This window comes from Carlito syrichta, unplaced genomic scaffold (assembly GCF_000164805.1).
Source record: "Carlito syrichta isolate Samal-C Ts95f unplaced genomic scaffold, Tarsius_syrichta-2.0.1 Scaffold301908, whole genome shotgun sequence".
Lineage (NCBI taxonomy): Eukaryota > Metazoa > Chordata > Mammalia > Primates > Tarsiidae > Carlito > Carlito syrichta.
The window spans coordinates 182,145-199,717 of NW_007246004.1; the positions used below are offsets into that span (position 1 = coordinate 182,145).

A 17,573-nucleotide genomic window follows, 5' to 3' on the forward strand; every position below is an offset into this window, starting at 1 on the left:
CAAAAAAAAAAAAAAAAAAAAAAAAAAAAGAAATTGAAATGTTAGAATACCATTTGCAACAGCATCAAAAGATAATATACACAAGGATAATTTTAACAAAAAATGTACCAGATCTGTACATTGAAAGCTACAAAAAACTATGGAGAAAAATTTTAAATTTCCATAATCAGAGGTATTTACTATGTTTATCAGAGATATATAATATGTATTATGTCAATATACTATTTATTTTTCAATATTAAGATGTTAATTTTACCCAAATTGACCCATAGATTCAATGTGATGATGTGATATTATTTAAAACCCCAAAAGACTTTTTGTTTTGAAATTAACAATTTGATTACAAAATATATATGGAAATGTAAAAGACCTAAAATAGAAAAAATGATATTGAAAAAGAAAAACAAATTTGAAGGAAGCACATTATCTGTTTTCAAGATTTATTCTAAAGCTACACTAATCAAGATTATATGTCAGTATGAAGATAGACATAGAAACCAATAGAACAAAATAAAGAGTTCAAGAGGTAGTCACACATAGATTATCACTGATTTTTGACAAGGGTACCAAGGCAATTCAATAATAAAATAATGGTATTTTCAACAAATTGGATTTGCAAAAATATGAATCTGAACTCATACTGTGTACCATATCCAAAATTTAGCTTCAAATGGATCTAGACTTAAGTGTAAAAGCTAAATTAAGAAGACTTCTAGAAGAAACTCTTTATGATCTTCAGCTAGGCAAATATTTTTTAGATATGATGAAAAAAGTATGAACGATAAAAGAAAAACTTGGTAAATTAAACTTCATCAAAATTTAAAACTTTTCTCTTAAAACAATATTGTAAAGAAAATAAAATTCAAACCATGGATTTTGAGAAAATATTCTCAAAAAATAATCCCAATAAAGAGCTTCTATCCAGAAAAATAGAAAGTCACAACTCATTAAGAAGACAAAGAACTCATGAAAAGTAAGCATAAAATCTGAACAGACACTTCACCAAATAAGCTATATGAATAAAAATAAGCATATGAAAAAATACTCTTCACCCCAAGTCATTAGGCAGGTACAAGTTAAAGTCATGATGATATGCCACTCTATACCTGTGAGCTGGGCTATAATTTAAAAGACTTGCAATACTGAATGTTGGCAAGGGTTTGGAGCAACTGGAAATCTCATACATTGTTGCTGATAACGTAAAATAGCATACCCATTTTGGCAAACAGCTTGGCAGTTTCTTAAAAAGTTAAATATGCACTTACTACCTAACCTAGCAATTTCTCTCATAAGTATTTACCCAAGAGAAATGAAAACAGATGTCCACAAAAACATCTGTACATAAATGGCCATAGCAGCTTCAAGATAAAAATCTGGAAACAAGCCAAGTGTCTGTCCATCAGCAAATAAATGGACAAAAAAATTTGATACATCTATTCAATAGACCATAAGTGAGTAATCAACAGAAATGAACAATCAATACATACTGTAACAATGATGAATCTCAAAAACATCATGCAGAGTCAAAAAGCCAGACATAAAATGTATGATTTCATATGAAATCCTAGAAAAAGCAAACATCCTTGGATGAGATTACCTAGGGGCCGGCAGTGGTGGTGACCTGGAGCCAAGGGAACGTGGTGGGGTGGTAAAATTGTGCTGGGTCTTGGGGTAGTTACATGGGCGTGTCAACCTGTTCAAATTCATGAACAGGTATGCCTGAAGTCGATGTACTTTCGCTGTATGTAAAGGACACTACAGAATGCTGATTTTAAAAATTTCGCGGAGAAGGCAATCACTTTGGCGAACGCGTTAGGATTGCTCCCCTGCCCCTCTTGGCTAGCTGTCTCTTTCTCCCCAAGAGCTCCTCCACCATTCCAGGCCCTGGCTTCGGCTCTCAAGTCAGTCTCCTGGCATCTGCCAGCTCTCAGAGTATTTGAAGAGGTCTCCATCAACGGTGTCCTTCACGCAGCCCTCCACCCAAGTCTCCTCTCCTCCAGGGTAAACGTTGCCAGCTCTCCAGCCATTCACATTTGCTGTAGTTTCTACTCCTGACAAAAGTGGGGCCGGAAAGGCTGTGTAGCCTCTGCGAGACAGCAAGATCTAGAAGGGGGGTGAATTCCCCCAAACTTAGGAGGGTATTCAGAAGGCTGGGCAGCTTTACAGAAGTCTCCGTGCAAGGCCACGAGGCCCTGGGAAAGATTTAGGAAAGAAGTGATGTGGTCTATCCCAGGGCAGGCTCCTGCTTGGGCCCAGAGAATTTCTTTAAATTAACTTCCTCGGCCACAGTGACTCAGTCTCTCAGCCTGTCATCCCAGCACTTTGGGAGGCCGAGGCGAGAGGATTGCCTGAGCCCGTGGGTTCAAGACCAGCCCGGGCAACTTGGTGAGACCTCATCTCTACAATAAATCACAAAAACTAGCCGGACGTGGTGGCCTGTGCCTGTAGTTCCAGCTTCTTGGAAGGCTGAGGCGAAAGTATTGCCTAAGTCCAGCAGGTGGAGGCTGCGGTGGCCATGAGCGTGCCACTGCACTCCAGCCTGGGCGACAAGAGTGAGACTCCAACTCAAAAAAAAAAAAAAATTAACTTCCTCCTTTGGGGCACATGTCAGGTATTAGTATCTGAGCAGCTCCTCCTGCATTCTTCTGAAACACAGTGTCTTTAAAATCACTTGGACATTGCATTTTATCTTCTGTGGTGTCTTCCTTTTACTAGCTATCCTAACCTCCACTGAAGGTGATTTTACTTGGATGGGCTACTCAACTTCTTTTCTTCGACTTTCTCATCCGTAAAATAGGTATAGCAAACTGTAAGAGTTTCAAAGTGTTGCTGTGAGGATTCAGTGTATTAATATATGTGCAGTGCTTTGAATATTTCTTTGTAGCAAGCTTTCTTACATATTTCCTGTTATTATTTACCCAAGAACAGAGAGAAAAATCTTACAAGCTTCCAGATAGAACGGTATGTTATTCATAAAGGACAGGAAAAAATAGACTGGCAGTGAAATTCCCCTTTGCAACACTAGAAGGTGGAAGGCAAAGTATGTTATAGGTTATATGTATGTAATATGTTATATTTCCAACCTAAAAATCTTTTGGCCGGTTGCTACTTATTTTGCTTGTCAGCATGAAAGAAAGGTTTGTGTTCGTTTGTCTGTTTGTTTGTTTTGAGTTGAAATCTCTCACTCTGTTGCCCAGGCTGGAGGGCAGCGGCACACTCCCGGCCACCGCAGCCTCGACCTGCCGGCCTCCGGCGATCCTTCCGCCTTCCAAGGAGCTGGAACTACAGGCGCGCTACCACACCCGGCTAATGACTCTTGATTTATTGTAGAAATGAGGTCTCTCCGAGTTGCCCAGGCTGCTCAAGAAAGGTATGTTTAAATGTACGTGGAACGTGATCTCCATTGTGAGGTCAATGTTCTGTAAGGGTGTTGGCAGTATCTTGACGGAGGGCCGTGACTGAGACATCTATTCTGCCTGCCTGCACTGCTCCTCTCTTCCACGTGCCTCCCACTCGCTGTCCACACCACTCCACCCACCCATCCACCCCTCGGTCCCTTCCCACTCACACTGCTATTATTCCAGTCCCAGTAAATCAAGAAGAATCTCATATCTCGCTTAAATTAGTGGCGTATCTATCCTAATTTTCCCAGCTTTGTGTTAGACACTAACAGATTAAATTAGAGGAGCAGGGGGGAAAAAAGCTATCTGGCCTATCCAAAATCCTGAGAAATGTAAGAATCTTGGAAAATACCCAAACCATAAAAAGATGTTGCCTGTTTTTTGAAGAAATCTTTCTTGCTTTTATTTAATTTTTAAGCTTCTAACTATATCAAAGAGGATTTAATGCAATTAGAAAGTTTATTATCTTATAATTGGTATAAGATTCAATTTGTTGATTCAATTGGCAAATTTCTTTAAAAATCAGATTATTTCATAATTACCAAATTGGAGATTGTTTATGAAAACTGCAATTTGAAAATTGGAAATCCAGACTATTTTTGAAGAGAAAGGGTTAAAAACTATAATATATTTGCCAAGATTTTATGTCCCAATTTTTATTCATAGCAATTTAAGGAAAATAGAAATTCTTATGTTTCTGATGTATTTATGCTTGAATCATCAAATTGTTTTTCTAAAAGCTATTTGATGTTCCACTGGTTTTAGATTCCTTACAGCTTTCTAATGTCTCTTTTTTGCCCTCATTAAGGCTTTTTGGTCTCTTTGCGGGTTTTATCTGTTGCATGTATGCCTTCTGTTTAACCCATACTTATCAAATTGGGCCATTGCTTGAACAGTCCTGCTTTTGCCTTGGGATCCTCATGTGAGTACTTTACCCTGCCTGGAACACTCTTTCTCAGACACCCTCATACCTAATCTCTTATCTCCTTTGCTTACAAGTCACCTTTTCAATGAGGCCTATCCTGACTAATCTTTGTATTTAAAATTACAAAAACAAGATTTTTCTGATGTAATCTGTAACAGCACAAGTAATCATACAAATTAGCCCCAAAACAACTTAGCCAAGTAAAACTTGGACTCCAAAAATGTCAGAAGACCTTGAAGTACTTCTCGTATAGCCATTTCTCGTTTTACGGGTAAAGTCTAAAGACGTTAAGTGGCTTCCCTCAGATCAGACAACCAGTTAATTCCAGAGATACACAGTTGAATCTAAGAGATAGCTCACACTCAGAATGTGAAACTGATGCCCACACTGAACTCCTGCCCCGCCCCGCTCCTGCTCCTCCCACACCTTACTCTGGTGGCAACTCCATCTTTCTACTCACTCAGGCCACTGGAATCATCCCACCTCCATGTTTCACACCCTCATAGCCAGTATATCACTTCCTCCCACCTCTACACCTAACGCGTTTGTCCATCCTCTCACTCTTAGATGACTCTTTCCCCCAACAGTCTGTTCTCAAGCAGCAGTTGGAGTGACCCCTTTCAACCTAAGCCAGTTTGTGTCATCTTGGGCTCTGTTCCAAGCCTGTAATAGCTCCCTGTTACACTCAGGTAGGACTGAACCTTCCACCAGCGGGCCTCCCCTTTGTCCCCAACCTAATCTCCTCTGGTGTACGCCTTGCTCAAGACACTCTAAACACAGTGATCTCCTTGCTATTCCTGAACAAGCCAGGCACACTCCCACCTTATGGTCTTTCACTGGCCCTCTCCGCAGCCTAAATCACTCTTCCTCTAGACGTCCTCATGGTTAACCCCACCTCTTCTGTTCAAAAGACACCTTCTCAGTGAATCTACAGTGACTTTGTTAACAATTTACGCATCAGTGATATCTGATCTCTCTTAACCTCCTCTATTTTTCCTTTTCTTTTAGAACATATCACCTTCTAATATAGTATATCATTCACTTATTTATTAGCTCTTCATTCTCATAACATAAGCTCCACACAGTGAAGGATCTTTGTTTTATCCTTGTATCTCCAGGATCTAGCACAAAGTAGGCATTCAATAAAAATTTGTTGTAAGAGAGAGAGAGTGTGTAAGAAGGAAGAAGAGAAGGAGGAGGAGGAGGAGAGGAGGGAGGAAGGGAGGGAGGGAGGAAAAAGACAGGTCTTCCGTTCCATATTGTCATTACAGTGTCTTGTGTTGTCTATACCAAGTGATCACAACTAACTTCAATGAAAAAAATCTTAAGCTAAAATTAAGGGATATCTTAGGCAAAGCTAGGGATTAGGCATTTTCATAACTCCTTCTATGCCCCGTTCATCAGACAAAACTCCAACTCTAGCTCTCTCATGCCATTGCGAATTTTTCTTGTGGAGCTATTAATTTACCTCAAGTTACATGAATGTTCTCACTACAAGCTTGCTTCCCAGTGTGTTACACTTCTCTAGGTTTTCACATTTTTAGAAACGATAGCCCAAAGCAGTGAATCTTTATTGGTAAAACTCTAGGCAGTATGATATGTATATGGTGAAGAAGTCTTAATTGATCACTGCAAGGGTATGATTACTCTGGGAAAAATTCACTAGTGTGAATTTGCCAAAAAAATTTTAATAGATGCAAAATAAATTGAGGAAAAAATACAGAACAAATATGAAATGAAAATTACTTATGTGATTGTAACATGGTTTAGAAGAATATACTCAGTAAAATGTGTGTGGAATTTAATAAAACATGGTTTGGAATAAACTTCTAATATAAAAAAGGTAAAAGTATATTATAAAAATTCAGGTGTGAATTTGCATGAAGGGAGAAGTGGAATTGAAGTAATGATATATAGGAGACTAACGCTAAGATTCTTCTGTAACCAACTAAAAATTGAGTCAATTTTTCAGAAATTTTAGGCAAAATTATCTCTCTTACATTTTTTAACCAGTCTATATATTGCAAAGTATTCAGAGAGCGTTCAAGGTAAACAGACAGATAAGGCACAGAAGAGACCCAACCAGTGCAAACATTTGAAGAAAATAAACTTGGCTTAGAGTGTGACATTAGAAAAGAGTTGATTGGCTTAGGTATGGGAATGAAATTGCTTTGGGATAGATTGAAAAATTAAAGTCATTTGAAGTTCAAGAGCAAACATAATCCCATTCATGTAATAAATGTGTCAAATATTATATTTTTTGCACACACAGAGAATTTCTGAAAGCTTATGCAAAAAATTAATATGGTTACTTTTGAGAAAAAGATATGGAAGTTTAGACAGAAAAATTTTTTCTTTTTTTTTTTTTTAGTTGGAGTCTCACTCTGCCACCCAGGCTGGAGTGCATTGGCACACTCATGGTCACTGTAGCCTCAACCTGCTGGGCTCTGGTGATCCTTCTGCCTCATCCTTCCAAGTAGCTGGAACTACAGGCACACGCTACCACACCTGGCTAATTTTTGATTTGCTGTAGAGACGAGGTCTCACCAACTTGCTTGGGCTGGACGTGATGCCATGGACTCAGGGAATCCACTAGCCTTGGTCTCCCAAAGTCCTGGGATTACAGGCCGAGCCACCGAGCCCAGCCAGAAGAAAAACTTTATATAGATTTTATATGCTTCTATATTGTTTGACTGATAGTAATGATAGTAAGGATTTTTTTCTTTTTCTCTTCTTTTCTTTTTTTTTTGAGTCAGAATCTCACTCTGTCACCCAGGCTGGAGTGCAGTAGTATGCTCATGGCCATCACAGCCTCAACCTACTGGGCTCAGGTGATCCTTCTACCTCAACCTTACATGTAACTGGAGTTACAGGCATGAGCCATCATACCCAGCTATTTTTTTTTTTTAATTGTAGAGATGAGGTCTTGCCAAGTTGCCTAGGGTGGTCTCAAACCCCTGGGCTCAGTTTCACCTCAGCCTCCCAAAGTGCTGGGATTATAGGTATGAACCACTGTATCCAGCCAAGGATGTATTTTTATATAGAACAGAAAGTTTAACAATTTTAAAAAACAATATTAATAAAGAATCAAGAAATATATAATTAGGTCTTAATACTATTTCAAATTATACCTGACAAGTAAGAATAGTATTTCCCTCCATGGTTTATGTAACTTTCTACATTGAATTTAAATTTTATCTTCAGATCAAGTATAATAGACCAGACACAATGGCTCAAGCCTGTAATTCCAGCATTTTGGGAGGCCGAGGCAAAAGGATTGCCTGAGCCCAGGGGTTTGAGACCAGCCTGGACAACCTGAGGAAACCTCGTCTCTACAATAAATCAAGAAAAATTAGCTGGGCACAGTGGTGCACACCTGTAGTTCCAGCTACTTGGAAGGCTGAGGCAGAAGGATCTCCAGAGTCCAGCAGGACCGAGACTGTGGTGACCATGAGCATGCCACTGCACTCCAGCCTTGGTGACAGAATGAGACTACAACTCAGATTTTAAAAAGCCAGGAACAGTGACTCACCATGGCCTCCAGGGAGGTAGAAGGGCTAAAGGCTGAGTTGCTTACCAATGGTCTTTAATGAGCCAATCATGCCTAGTAATGAAGCTTCCACAGAAACCCAGATGAACTAGGTTCAGGAAGCTTCAGAATGGCTGAACAGGTTCTTGGGGCGTGGGGCCCCCAGGAACCACATGGACGTTCCCTGCCCTTTCCATGTGCCTTGCACTGTGCACCTCCTCTTCCCCATCCTTTGTAATATACTTTAGCATAAACCAGCACATGCAAGTTCACTGTTTTCCTGAGTTCTGTGAACCACTCTAGCAAATTAAGTGAACCGGGGAGAAGGCCGTGGGAATCTGAAATACAATGGTCATCCAGAAGCACAGGTGAACCAACCTGGAGCTTGTGATTGACATTTGAAGTGGGGGCAGTCTTGTGGAACTGAGCCCTAGACCTGTGGATTCTTTTTTTCAGAAAGTAGAATTTATTGAGAAGACAGAAAAGCTCACACAGTGGGAGGGGACCCCAGGGGGTTGACCAGACCTATGGATTCTAACAGTGTAAAAATTGAATTGAATTAGGGGACGCCAAGTTGGTGTCCACTGCAAAATTGATTGATTGTTGCTGGTAGGAAGAAATCCCCACACGTTTTGGTGACCAGAGGACACTGAAATATTTTGTATTGTGAGAGTAGAGTGGGGGGTGGGGAGTCCATTTTTTCCCCCTCAGAGAAGATAAGCCTGAAAAGATGAACAAGCTGGAATGTGCTGAGTCTTGGATGCCAGGTGATGAAAACTGGTTTATAGGGCAGAAGTATGCCTGTCTGGTTCTACTGACATCCCCAGCACAGTGCCTGACACAGGGTAGGTAGGAAATCAATACAAGAAACCCAGCTGGAAGAAAAGAAGAAAGCGGGGGAGAGAGCTAGGAAAATGTGCAGCACCAGATACCAAAGCCAAGGAAGGAGAGTTTTGAAAAGGGATTGCGGATGGGTGCAGAAAAGCAGGGACTTACACACCCATCACACATGCATGTTTGTGAATGTGAAAAGCATTGATTTGTTAAATGTGGATATGCAAAATATCTTACAATTTTTGTAACCTATTTTGCAGTCCTTATTTTTTGTTAGATTAGAAAATATAGTTTATTTAGAAAGTAAATTAGAGAGAGAGAGAAAGAGGAGATTCACCTCCCCAAGGCAGATCAAGGGGCCAAAACCAGGAAGCATGGTGACAGCCATAGCTCAAAGAGCACATGATCACGCCAGAGTCTAGCAAGGCAGTGGCCACAATGGCCTGGCAATGGTCTCCTTATTTTTTCATAGACCTCGACCCTCAGCAGGTGAAAACACTCCCACGGTTCTCATCCGTGGGACAAGTTCGAAGGCAAGCCTGAGCCAGCCATGAGTTGGCAGGAGGGTCAGTGCATTGAATGGGTGCCCCTCCTCCCACCCTCAACACTGCAAACAGATGAACACACCGGCTTCTCTTTTGCGCTGCTTCTACCAAGAACTTCCATCAAAAGATGCTGCTCGGGAAGAATATTTTTGGGGCAAGACCCATTGCTCCTGCTCTCCCTTGGCTAAGGCTCCAGTGCTTGGAAGTTTCTTGACCTCTGGGAGGCCTGCCCAGGAGTCAGAGACTATTTCCACAAAGTGGTGAGAGGAGAGTCTGACTGCAGTCAATTGAGGATGAGGAATGATTGTGATCTCAGAGACTGTGGATCTGAAGTACATTTTGGGGGCCAAGAGTAAAGTATGTTCTCTTTAGAGAGAGAAAAAATAATCAGAAAAATTTTTTAGTTTGGCCCCCTATATGGAAAGTATTGTATTTAACAGTGAATGATCCACTATGTGTCATTCCTGACATTCTCACAAACACGCTCACTTCACATTTTCCCCACTGTTTATCTATTACTGAAATACCTACCACATTCTTTCTGTTTACTTAGTGTCTTTTGTTCCCAAACATCTATTCCTCTGCTTTGAGAAACCTGCTCCCCTCCTGTTAGCCACTGGTTTGGGTGGGATCGATTTCACTTACTCTTCACTTCACTTCAGCTCCACTCTCAGATGAACCTAGATTGCTTTAAAGGAATGATTACATTCTTTGACCCAGGTCACCATGATTTGCTGAGGGATTGATTTGTAACCTAGCCAGAGACCATGAGAGGTTAGGATGAATTTACTAGGGACTCTGGGAAGAAATTCTTCCTTGTTTTCTCTCAGCATTTACTAGAAAAGATTCTCTCTTCTACCGGACATGATATGAAGACATGAGGTCTAGAATTACTACAGGCATGTTCTTGCCAAGAGGCGAACCAGCTGGAGAATGAAACCAATCTTCCCTCGAATTCTTTTCTCCACTGACTTGGTATGATGGTTAATTGTATGTGTCACATTTAATGGTCACACGTTGTCTGAATATTTGGTCAAGTTTTATTCTGGGTGTGTCTGTGAAGGTGTTTTTGGATGTGGTTAACTTTTGAATTAGTAAATTGAGTAAAGCAGGGTGTGCTCCCTTTTGTGGGTGGCCCTCATTCAAGTAGTTGAAGACTTCTATAGAGCAAAAAGGCTGAACCTTCCCAGAGTAAGAGAGAACTCCTACTACCTCACTGCATGAGCTGTGCCATTGGTCCTTTCCTGCCTGTGGACTTGAACTGAAACATTTGCTCTTTTTGATTCTCAAACCCGCTGGGTTTTATACTGAAACTGACACCACAGAGTCTCCTGGTTCTCAGACCTTTCGACTTGGACTACGTCATTGTCTCTCCTGCATCTACAGCTTGCTGAGTGCAGACCTTGGGACTTCTCAGCCACCATAATCATGTGAGCCAATTCCATGCATAAACATCTCTCTCTCTTTCTCTCTCTCTCTCCACACACACACACACACACACACACACACACACACACACACACACGTATGAATGAACACACACACATGATCCTATCGGTTCTATTTCTCCAGAGAATCCTTGGGTATTTTAATAATAAATCACATTATTAAACTAGGGATGTAGTTATTTATCAATATTATATTAATGACAATATTGCATATTTTCAAAAGAACACAGAGGCTAGGGACCATTAGATTTAAATCCTAGTAGTGCCACTTGCTAGGGGTATAACTTAGGGCAACATCCTTAAATTTTCCATGCCTCTTTTTTCTCATCTCTGAAGTGGGAATAATGAAAGTATGTCATATTCGTTGCAGAAATTTTCATTCCAGAAAGGCAATGGACAAAGCTAATGGTAAAAACCCACCACAAACACTAGGAAATACTACATAAAATATAATAACAACAATAAAATTTAATGCATATTTGACTTTGGAAGCAATGAAAAGCAATCCTCTCGTGCCACAACATAAAAATATGAAGTCTTACAAGGTCTGGGAAGAGAATATTACCTGTGAGTGATAGTCAGGGAAGTTTCTATTTTAATTTCCACACAAGGAAAAAAAATGAATTCTTGGGTCTGTAGGAACTAGAGAGTTAGAACTAAGATTTCTAAATAAAGCTGTAACTCAAAGTTTGCTAGGAAAAAAAAATGCTCACTGACACAGATAACAAGAAACTTGTCTCTGCCTGAGTCACTGTGGGAAAGTCTACCCTGAACAATTGTAATTCTAAACCTATATTTTTTAAAGGATTGGAGTTTGAATTTATAGTGTCTTCATAGTACTACAGCAACTCCATAATCTGACAAATTAGCATTTAAAAAGTGCTGAGGTAGCCGGTCTCGGTGTCTCAGCCTGTAATCTCGCGCCTTGGGAGGCTGAGGTGAGTGGATTGCCTGAGCCCGCGGGTTCGAGACCCGCCTGGGCAGCGAGACCTCATCTCTACAATAAATCAAAAAATCAGCCGGGCATGGTAGCACGCGCCTGTAATTCTGGCTACGCGGAAGGCGGAGGCAGAAGGATCGCCGGAGCCCAGCAGGTCGAGGCTGTGGTGGCGGGGAGCGGCCACTGCACTCCAGTCTGGGCGACAGAGTGAGACTCCGACTTGAAAAAAAAAAAAAAAGTGCTGAGTTGATGATACTTCTCAGTGTCTGTTCTGGAGTTATACTCCTACATCCTAGTTCTCACAGTGAGAGATCCACCAATTGTAAGCTCACAAACCAGTATCCTATATCACCTAAAGAAATACTCTAGGATGAGTATTTCACAGGAAGACTAGCAACTCCGACAACCTAAAAAAAAAGCTACTATATTAGCGTATTTAGATATTTAATATGTAGAAGAAGCAAATGTATATCATTCAAAAAGGAGAGCAAATATATGATACTACTATGAGGCCTAAATGTGTGCCCCCAAACTTTATGTCCTGGAAATGTAATCCCCAATGTACCAATGTTGGGAACTGGAGCTTTTGGGGTGGTGTTTAGGTCGTGTGGTCTCTGCCCTCATGAGTAGATTAATGCCATGCTGTGGAAGTGGGTTTGTTCTTTCTTGTCCTGCTATACTTCTGTCATTTGAGGACACAGTGCTTCTTCCAAGAAGAAAGTTTAATCTGGGTGAGACTGGGTGAACAGGGAAGGTGGGGCATGGGAGTCATGCCACTTTTGGCCAAAAACTGCTGAACACTCAGCACAGCATATGGATATTTCAATACAGCTGTTTCAAAAAAGAATAAAATAATATAATAAATGAATAGGTGAATTTAAAAATAATCTAATAGGCCGGGCTCGGTGGCTCAGCTTGTAATCCCGAGCTTTGGGAGGCCGAGGTGAGTGAATGGCCTGAGCCCGTGGGTTGGAGACCCGCCTGGGCAACTTGGCGAGACCTCATCCCTACAATAAATCAAAAAAATTAGCCGGGCATGGCAGCGTGCGCCTGTAGTTTCAGCTCCTTGGGAGGCTGTGGTGGAAGGATCACCGGAGCCCAGCAGGTCGAGGCTGTGGTGGCTGAGAGCAGCCACTGCACTCCAGTCTGGGCGACTGAGTGAGACTCCAACTCAAAAAAAAAAAAATTAATAATAATCTAATAAAACTCATAGCAGTGAAAAATATTGTCTTTAAAATTGGAAGTTCAGTAAGCAAGTTAGATAGAAAAGTAGACACGGTTGAAGAAAGAATTGGTGAACTGAAAGATGGTTTAGCAAAATTAACAGAAAGCAACACACAGAGGGAAAGAAATATATGTTAATAACCTATATGTGTCCATGACATAGACAGAGACAATGGAAAAAAAGCAGTATTTAAAGTGATAATAACTGGCAATTCTCCAGAATTGAAAAAAGACTCAGATTGGAGAAACATGTAAATCCTGTGTAGAAAAAATAAAAATAAATTCCAACTTGAATAGTTCTCAATAAACTCAGAGAACACAAAACAAAGTGAAAATCTTAAAAGTGGTTAGAGAAACAATCAGGAACAACAAAAGTTTAGACAGCCAACAACTCAAAACAACAACAGAGGTCAGAAAATCCTTATTGTGTTACAGGGAAAAATAATCAACTCAAGAGTGAAGAGGAAGTAAATATATTTCATTCAATAGATAACTCAAGAGTGAAGGAGAAATAAATTTTTTTTAGTCAAATGTTGACAATTTTTTTTTTTACTCCAAACTTATGATAAAGGAATTCTAAGAAGGACATTAGATCCAGAACGAGGGCGTAATATAGAAGAAGAAACAACATAGTGATGTTTTTAAAATCTGACTTTCAAAAAAAAAAAGACTAATTTGGAAGAATTTTCTAAAAAATAAAGTCGAATTAAAATAATAGATAGCTGGTAACATGTTGGATAGATCAGGAAAATAGCAAAAGTATTACTAGACATAGAAAAGGAGATTACATGGCCGGGCTCGGTGGCTCAGCCTGTAATCCCAGCGCTTTGGGAGACCAAGGTGAGTGGATTGCCTGAGCCTGCGGGTTCAAGGCTCGCCTGGGCAAGTTGGTAAGACCTCATCTCTACAATAAATAAAAAATTAACTGGGTGTGATAGCGTGCGCCGGTAGTTTCAGCTACTTGGAAGCCTAAGGTGGAGGGATCGCCGGAGCCCAGTAGGTTGAGGCTGCAGTGACCGGGAGAAGCCACTACACTCCAGTCTGAGTGACAGAGTGACACTCCAACTCAAAAAAATAAAGAAAAGAAAAGGAAATTACATAAGGATAGAAGAAAAATTTACCTGAAAAATGTAATAATCCTGAACTTGCATGTATCTTACTGCATAGTTTCCAAATATACATTTTTAAAAATTAGTGGAATTACCTGGAGAAATTGATAAATCTCCATGTATGCAGAAGTTAATATTACCTCTCCCAATATAGCCAACAGAAGAAAATAAATAAGCATATTAGAAATTTAAACAACTCTTTTAATGTTCTTTTCTTGGTTTAATACATATTTGGAACCTCACATGCAGTAATTAGAAATACATCTTTTTGGCTGGCCACGGTAGCTCAGCCTATAATCCCAGCACTTTGGGAGGCCAAGGTGAGAGGACTGCCTGAGCCTGGGGTTCAAGACCAGCCCAGGCAACTTGGTGATACCTCATCTCTACAATAAATCACAAAAAAACTAGCTGGGCGTGGTAGTGTGCATCTGTAGTTCCAGCTTCTTGGAAAGCTGAGGCAGAAGGATTGCCTAAGCTCAGTAGCTCGAGGCTGTGGTGGCTGTGAGCATGCCACTGCCCTCCAACTTGGGCAACAAGAGTGAGATCCCAACTCAAAAAAAAAAAAATAGACTTTTCTCACATTTACACCAGTAAAAAGAAATTAATCATATACTAGCTCACAAAAAACTTAAGAATCATTAACAGGCAATAGCATATATTCATATATTTAGAAATGTAAATATGCATTTCTTAATAGTTTATGTGTTAATTCATAAATAATAATAAAACTGGAAAATATTTAGATCTAAGTGGCAGTGAAACTGCTCTATATCAAAACTTGGAGGTGGCTAAAGCACTATTTATGGGGAAATGTGGTTTAAATCAATCTTAGCTGGTGATTCAATCAGAAATGTTGTTTTTAAACTACTTCTGCAAAAAATTTAGACCGTATCTTAGAGATAACAACTTTTGACAGGGTACTATGACTCAATCCTATCATCCCAGCACTTTGGGAGGCCGAGGAGAGAGAATTTCCTGGGCCCACAGGTTCGAGACCAACTTGGGCAACATGGTGAGACCTCGTCTCTACAATAAATCAAAAATTAGTCAGGCATGGTAGTGCATACCTGTAGTTTCGGCTACTTGGAAGGCTGAGGTGGAAGGATCGCCAGAGCCCAGCAGGTCAATGCTAGGGTGACCATGAGAATGCCACTGCACTCCAGCCTGGGTGACAGAGTGCGTCTCCATAAAAACTTTTTAAAAACTTCTTGTTGCAGCATACATACAGAAAAGTGCATGACTCATAAGCAAAATATCTATATATCCTATTAATATAGACTTTTTTGTGAAGAAGCATCAAATCTGATTAAAGTTTATAATAATAAAATTATAACCCATATCATTTTATATCCCCAACAACAATCAAAATAAACTGTGTTTTTAACACAATGTCACCATTGGCATTCGACTTCCTAAGAATGGATGCAAATCTATCAAGCAAAGATGAGCTCGCATACCAACAGAAAATGTAAGTCTGGTAAGCAAATAGATGAAAGGATTTCAAAAATAGTCACACTTGTTCTATATTCTGATAGATATCAGATAATTATTAGACACCACATAGGGCTCCAGCAGGAAACAGAGGAAAAAGCAAAAGAGCATTTAACACAAGGTCTATTTAAAAGATGTGGGCAAGGTTAAGAGAAAGCAACAGAGCATGATGGAGTACTTGGGAATTTGTTATCACTGTAGGCATCCTGACAGGAGCAGTGGCCTTTCGTAGAGAAACACAGTCATTACCACCCTGTGCTGTGACATGGAAGGAGCCCTAACCACACTATCTTCCAGTTCTTTCATAGCCAACTGGAAGGTCAGAATGAATTTGTCACTTAAGACCTACTCACTTACACTGGGAGAGTCCCAATGACATACCTTGCATCAATCCTTTGAGAAAATGAATTTGTGATGAGCTCCTCAGAAGAGCTCTGTGGTTGCTCTTCCCTGTACACCTGCAATGAGAACTGCAGCCACTCAACTGGATAACTTAAATGTGGTGAGAGTAATTAGACCCTGCAGAGGCAGGAGTCAAGTGGTGGCAATCAACTGCCAAAGGCAAGGTGGACACAGTGTAATGGACAATGGATTCAAATCAACCATCAGAACAGTCTGTCAATGCAAGCCTATAACATTGGCTAGTTGATCATGGTGTTTAGGAAGTGAAAGTGATAGGAAAACTACTAAATTCTTAGTTTGTCTGTATAAGCAAACAAAGTTCTAGACCAAGTGAACAAAAGTCTAACTTGAGTCATGGAATCAAAGAGTCACTTTTCGATCCACCATCTGTGGTTGGGACCACCCCCAAGATGCAAATTTTCAGCCGGGCTTGGTGGCTCAGCCTGTCATCCCAGCACTTTGGGAGGCCAAGGCAAGAGGATTGCCTGAGTCTGGGGTTCGAGACCAGCTTGGGCAACTTGGAGAGATCTCATCTCTACAATAAATCAAAAAATTAGTTGGGCATGGTAGCGTGCACCTGTAATTATGGCTACTTGGAGGCTGAAGCTGCAGGATCGCCGGAGTCCAGCAGGTCGACCCTGGGGTGGCCATGAGTGTGCCACTGCACTCTAGTCTGGGCAATGCAGTGAGACTCTGAGTCAAAAAAAAAAAAAGAAAATTTTTATGAAAACCCTTATGGGGAAGGCCATCACAATCAAAGTCGGACCCTTGGATACGACAGAAAATGTAACGGCCAATACCCAGGATAAGGAAAGAATTCCTCCTGATCAGCAAAGACTATTCTTTGCTGGCAAACAACTGGAAGATGGACGTACTCTGTCTGGCTGCAACATTCAAAAGGTGTCTTCTCTTCATCTTGTGTTGAGACTTTGTGGTGGTGCTTATACCACTCCCAAGAAGAATAAGCATAAGAGAAAGAAAGTTAAGCTGATTCTCGTGAAGTACTATCAGGTGGGTGAGAATGGCAAGATTAGTCACCTTCATTGGGAGTGCACTCAGATTAGTATGATGCTGCAGATTTTATGGCCAGCCACTTTGACAGACATGACTGTGGCAAATGTTGTCTGCCTTAACGCTTCAAAAAAACAGAAGTTAAGTAATTGTGTGTGGGTTAATAAAAGACATGGACTAAAAAAGAAAAGAGAAAAAAAAAAGACTCATGGCCCTGCAACCAATTCCCAGACTTGAGGCTGAACTGACACATTCTGGGAGATCTCCAGTCACAGAAGGGGCTGATGAATATTGGGAGATCAATGGAATTTTAGCTCAGGTCCATCTCACAATGAGTCCAGTGGGTCTTTGAACCCAGTTCATTAGAGGGGCATATTTTGTTGGAATGAGCCTGCCCTCATACCCCTGCTGTGCTCAGTCATTCCCTGGAAGCATCCTGGGGGAAATGCGGTCTCAAAGAATACGGTGTAGGTCCAGAGTGTGGCAGCTGAGGTGTCAGTCAACTATTCTCCTTGCAGTAGGAGATCTGAGAGGCTTATTTTTCATGGCCATCACACGTCACTTATCTCCTTACTTAAGTACAAAGAGGAGAAACATAGACGATACTAATTACAATTAGTGTTATATATTGAAGAGTCAAAGGTTATGTCCATGGAATAACTTGAGAGGCACACAAAGACCCTTTATGCTGTTGAAATGATCTCTACTATGCTG

The 17,573-nt window shown here is 40.6% G+C and overlaps 1 pseudogene; it reads left to right on the plus strand.

Annotated features, from left to right (window-relative positions):
* The window catches only part of LOC110595433, a 47,081-nt pseudogene extending 30,100 nt beyond the window's left edge, over positions 1-16,981 (plus strand).
* Positions 16,982-17,573: the final 592 nt, after the last annotated feature.